The sequence below is a fragment of the Eleutherodactylus coqui genome, chromosome 11, assembly GCF_035609145.1.
Source record: "Eleutherodactylus coqui strain aEleCoq1 chromosome 11, aEleCoq1.hap1, whole genome shotgun sequence".
Classification (NCBI taxonomy): domain Eukaryota; kingdom Metazoa; phylum Chordata; class Amphibia; order Anura; family Eleutherodactylidae; genus Eleutherodactylus; species Eleutherodactylus coqui.
The window spans coordinates 135,379,331-135,385,330 of NC_089847.1; the positions used below are offsets into that span (position 1 = coordinate 135,379,331).

The window sequence follows — 6,000 nt, forward strand, 5'->3', positions numbered from 1 at the left end:
ATAGTTATTAGAGCACCCCCTTGTTACAGTCCTGAGTATAATAGATGATAGGAGAGATCTTTGTATTGTCCCCTGATATATTACACATAGTTATTAGAGCGCCACCTTGTTACAGTCCTGGGTATAATAGATGATGGGGAGAGACCTCTGTACTGACCCCTGATATATCTACACATAGTTATTAGAGAGCCCCCTTGTTACAGTCCTGGGTATAATAGATGATGGCAGAGATCTCTGTACTGACCCCTGATATATCTGTACATAGTTATTAGAGCGCCCCCTTGTTACAGTCCTGGGTATAATAGATGATGGCAGAGATCTCTGTACTGATCCTTGATATATTATACAGTTATTAGAGCGCCCCCTTGTTACAATTCTGGGTATAATAGATGATGGCAGAGATCTCTGTACTGATCCTTGATATATTATACAGTTATTAGCGTGCCCCCTTGTTACAGTCCTGGGTATAAATAGATGATAGGGGATATCTCTGTACTGACCCCTGATATATCTATACATAGTTATTAGAGCGCCCCCTTGTTAAAGTCCTGGGTATAATACATGATGGCAGAGATCTCTGTACTGACCCCTGATATATCTATACATAGTTATTAGAGCGCCCCCTTGTTACAGTCCTGGGTATAATACATGATGGCAGAGATCTCTGTACTGTCCCCTGATATATTATACATAGTTATTAGAGCGCCCCCTTGTTAAAGTCCTGGGTATAATACATGATGGCAGAGATCTCTGTACTGCCCCCTGATATATCTATACATAGTTAATAATCTTTATTTGTATAGTGACAGCATATTCTGCAGCACTTAAATATAGTTATTAGGTCGCCCCTCATCTGTCTCTTTTCTAAGCTAATTAACCCCAATTTTGATCACCTCTCTGTGTATTGTACCCATTCTATTCATTACTTTAGTTGCTGCCTTTATACCCGCTCAAGCTCTGATATGTCCTTCTTAAATACCGCTGCCCAAAACTGTCCACAATATCCCATGTGTGGTCTGACCCGTGACTTGTAAAGATGAAGAACGATGTTTTCGTCATGCGCCCCCAGACCTCTTCTGATGCCCAGACGATCCAATGTACCGTGGCAGCAGCTGCCTGTTGCTCCAGTTAAACTTACAGTTCACTACAATCCCCAAGTCATGTCAGTGTTACCCGGTGGTTTCCCATTTAGGTCTCTTTCCTACAAGCAGATATACGGCGACAGCATATTTACATTTTCACGTCTGCTCTGTATAAGAGCCTGAGTCGGAGTTTTTCCGTGACCGTGGCCAGCGTTTTTTCGTCCATTCATACGACCGCGAGCGTCATTTTTAGTGAAAAAAATATGCTGCACCCCAAAAAACCCTCACTCTGCTAAAATCCTCGAGATGCCTTCCAGTGTCTATATAAAGGCACCTGTTAGCTTTTTTCAGCGTTGGAGGCTTCAAAAATGCCTCCCCCTCCCTTCTCTTTCCCTGCTCCCGTAGGAGTCTATAGGACCCGCCGGCGTATATTGGCCAATACATAGTTCCAGAACTAAGAACTATCTTTTGCCTGAGTGTATGTGTTCGTTTTTCGTGCTGCCGGCTTATTTACACGCTGTATATTCGCCTGTGTGAACGGCTGCATTGGAAACTAATGCTTCACATGGGTACTGTATATGCGCTTGGGGGTGAAAACGTGGCATATATACGCTCCTGGGAATAGAGCCTCAGTGTGTAATGGTGACATGTATTTCTTCGAAATGTGCAGAACCGCACGTTTATCAGTGTTAAACATCATTTGCCACTTTTCTACCCCCAACTTATCCAGATCTATATGTACCTGTATTCAGATCTCTATGTACCTGTATTCAGATCTATATGTGCCTGTATTCAGCTCTATATGTGCCTGTATCCAGATCTATATGTACCTGTATCCAGATCTATATGTACCTGTATTCAGATCTCTATGTACCTGTATACAGATCTATATGTACCTGTATTACGATCTATATGTGCCTGTATTCAGATCTATATGTACCTGTATTCAGATCTATATGTGCCTGTATCCAGATCTATATGTACCTGTATCCAGATCTATATGTACCTGTATTCAGATCTCTATGTACCTGTATTAAGATCTATATGTGCCTGTATTCAGATCTATATGTACCTGTATTCAGCTCTATATGTGCCTGTATCCAGATCTATATGTACCTGTATCCAGATCTCTATGTACCTGTATTCAGATCTCTATGTACCTGTATTCAGATCTCTATGTACCTGTATTAAGATCTATATGTGCCTGTATTCAGATCTATATGTGCCTGTATTCAGCTCTATATGTGCCTGTATCCAGATCTATATGTACCTGTATCCAGATCTAAATGTACCTGTATCCAGATCTATATGTAACCATATTCTGTCCTCTCCTGTATTAATTACTTTGCACAGTGTTGTATCATCTGCAGATATTGATGTTTTACTGTACCATCCCTCCACAATAGGGCCCAGTGAAGCTCTCCTTCTCATGTGCGCCTGCTGGTTGCTTCGGTTGCTTCGTGTTCTAGACTCCTCCAGTTCTCTTGAATCTGCTTGATTCTTGTGTTATGTTCTTATTTTCTCATATGTTAGATTCCTAATGTCTTTTGTTAATTGGCTGCAGCATGTTGGTCCTCGGGCCACAGTGGTTTTAGGTGTTTCCTCTCTAAAGCCCTTTTAACCAGTTTTATTGGGTTCCCCAAACTCAGATCAGCTTGCTATGTGCCCAAGTGGTGGCCCCAGCCCTCTCTACTAGTATTCATTTTTTAGCTTCTGGACTTTTTGCTCATACCTCTCTTTCCATGTTAATTAAGATGATTTGTGTACTTTTCCTCTCTCTGACCTGTATAGTAGATCTGTGTTCTCCCAGGTGTCTGTTCTAGATCTCTTTAATTGTTATGGATGATCTAGGTTTCCATTGATATTTCTGGTTATGTAGGTAATTATTGAGGTTCACACCACTGTATTACATGTTCTAGATTTCACTTGTCTTCCTGCTGTTCATACAGTGGGATATATTTTCTTACAGAAAGTTTGCATTGGCATAAATGCAACAAATGTTCTAAGAGGAGTAAACTTCATACATCTCATCTGTTGGCACATTGGAATCTACACCTGCCATGAGCTTGCATAGTCTTCAGCTATAGTTTGCACCAGTTTCTAGTATAAATCATAGTAAATCTGATGGGCCATGTGCAGCCACACCCCCTAACCCTAGGGCCCACCCACTTTTGTGAAAAAAAATACGTGTGACCTAACATTAGAGGGCTTGACATGAACAATCGAAACCCCAGAATTTTGGCACTTGCTCTAAAATTGCAACTTTTGTATCCCAGAAACCTGGTGTACAACTTTATCGAACATTCCCCAAAATACTTATTGGGGCATGTGTGTTATTGCCTGCACACCAGAACACCAGAATGTGGGCACAGAAAAGTCACAATTTTGGCGCATTTGCCAAAAGTGCAAGATTTGCTTCTACTGCTATGCCAGGTGTCTTCACTTTTTCAAAAAGTAGGCGGTCCTAGAATTAGGGTGTGGCCATGTACGGCCTGTCATATTTACTGTAATTTACACCAGAAACTGCTGCAAACCATAACTGAAACCTGCATGAGTTGGGAGCTGGAGTAGATTTTATGGTGCCTTCAGATGAGACAAGCCTCTTTATACCATTGTTGCAGTTAGTTACGCACTCCACTTTCTTAGGTCAGTGTATGAAACACCAATTTAAGTAAATTGGTCCCACAGTCTGGTCAGAACGGCCTGGTGGGGGACAATTTATGGATACGACCATCCAGCTTCTCACATCCCAATAATGCGCCCCTCTCAGACTTTGGGTGAAATCTCTTCTTTGCATCGTAGAGGCGTCTAGTGGTCAACAAGCTGTACAAGAGGAAGAAGAGGTCAGTGCATACAAGGGGCCTCCGAGAGCCTCTTATAGGCCAAGGGGGGAACCAATTTTAGGGCCTCCGGTGACACGACCGTCCATCTAATCACACCACAACTTTAATCATTTGCATATCTGCCAGAGATTTAACTGCAGCAAAACAACAATTTCTAGGTGTCGGGGAGAGGGAGGACCCAGACTGAGCCCGCTTCTGTCACTGATTTGTCACGTGTTCACTAATCCGAGCGCACTCACTGCTACCAACTGTCTCAGTAGAGCCTCGATCAATCACTCTAGCGGAATTGTAAGCACGGAGTCGTTAGAATACACGCGGATTTGTACCCAGCTTTCCCAGACTTCTGCACGCATGTACAATGAAAACTCAAATTACCCCCTGGTCGATCTAATGTCTCCAGCACTCTACAATACCCACAAAAACTCTCTGCCACAAACAGCTTGTATATCACCAGTAAGATGGAACCCAGACTATCAATTATGAACACAATTTTCAAAGTTATGGTTCATTTTAAAATGGACAAGGCTTGACTAATAAATTGCAGATTTATTCTAAAAATAGACTAGCAGTGCTAAATATTTGTAAGTATACAAAAAATATACAGGAAAAGATGTTACAATAGAGGTAAGCTTTACAGGTATACACAACAGACAGCATTTTAAAATAAAGCATGGAGAAAATAAAGAAAGATACCAGATTTGGGATATTCGGTTCAAAGTTCTTTTCGTGCTGAGTTACTGAAGCAAATGGGAAAGCCTTACGCCGTAGCGTATCTCGAAGTCTGACCTTAAGGGTTTGTTGATTCCCCAAAACACACCTCTCCTCATCCTCTCTGAGGTCATTTAGGAAGGAGGGGTGGGAGGGGTGGAGTGGAGGCGTGGGTTCCTATGAAAAACCATAATTCCCCATTTTATCTATATCTCTGCAAGAGATCCTCTGATCGCCTGCCCTTTTTTTGGTCATCATTTTATCTGTTCAGTGATATCAAGCATGACATGTAAATCATAAACAGGTATGCGGATATGCCTTTGGGGTGTTCTGGGGTCCGTACCCAATTAGTGTAGATGCGTTTTAATCGATTCAAAAATATAATTCATATTGGGCTAGGACCTTCGCGCAACCAGTAATCCTTATTAAAAGATTTTCTTCTGATTTGAGTCTTGGAGCCTAGATGTCTGTGGGGAATACCCGAGGTGTCAAACCTCCCTGGCAGGTGGTAATTAATATCCCCCTGTCCTGGCTAATTTTATTGCAATCATGATCAAAGACTTCCTGAAGCCAAATGCATATCAGAGACCTCTCAGATGTGAGGGAGGAAGGAGAGAATAAAAATATCGGGAAGTTCAGCTTTCCGAGTATCTTGAGTGGCAGCTCATGGGCAGTGGGGTGACACTTTATCAATATCATTATACCACACTAGGGGCTTCATTTTTTTGTTCTACATGAGTGTATAAATAATGGAGGCTCCATCATTCACTATACGCGATGGGCACAGCTCACCTTTCCCCCTGCCTGCACAATAACCTCTACACGTGTCACAGAACATGTTCACAGTACTTTCCAATAGACATCAGTGGGTCCCCTCCTGTTCGTTGTGTGAATGGGCCATGGGACTGCTGTAAAGCATATCTCTAAAAGCTGCTGTAAAGTATATGTCTGCAACAAAGGCAAGATGGCCGCCTCTATAATCATGTACAACAATAAAATAAAATAATAAATACAAATTAGAGAATTAAAATATGTTCCGCTATCTTATTTTAGATTATACTTGCCCTTTAATCTTTATAATGCCTATAAATGCAGTATATGTGTGCAATGAGCTCCCTCTAGTGGCAGCTACATAGTTCTGTATGTGCTAGCTCCCTCTAGTGGTGGCTGTATAGTTCTGTATGCAGGGAGCTTCCCCTAGTGGTTGTTGTATATATCTATAAACAGTGATCTCCACCTAATATTGGCTGTATGTATCTGCATACAGTGAGCTCCTCCTAATGATGGCTGTATACATCTATATACAGTAAGCTACTCCTAGTGGTAGCTTTATATACCTGTATGCAGTGAGCTTTCCCCAGCGGTGG

The 6,000-nt window shown here is 41.9% G+C and overlaps 1 protein-coding gene across 1 annotated transcript in view; it reads left to right on the plus strand.

Annotated features, from left to right (window-relative positions):
* SLC6A5 (solute carrier family 6 member 5) overlaps positions 1-6,000 on the plus strand; it is a 108,577-nt gene that overhangs the window by 25,778 nt on the left and 76,799 nt on the right. The gene's annotated exons all lie outside the window — the stretch shown is intronic.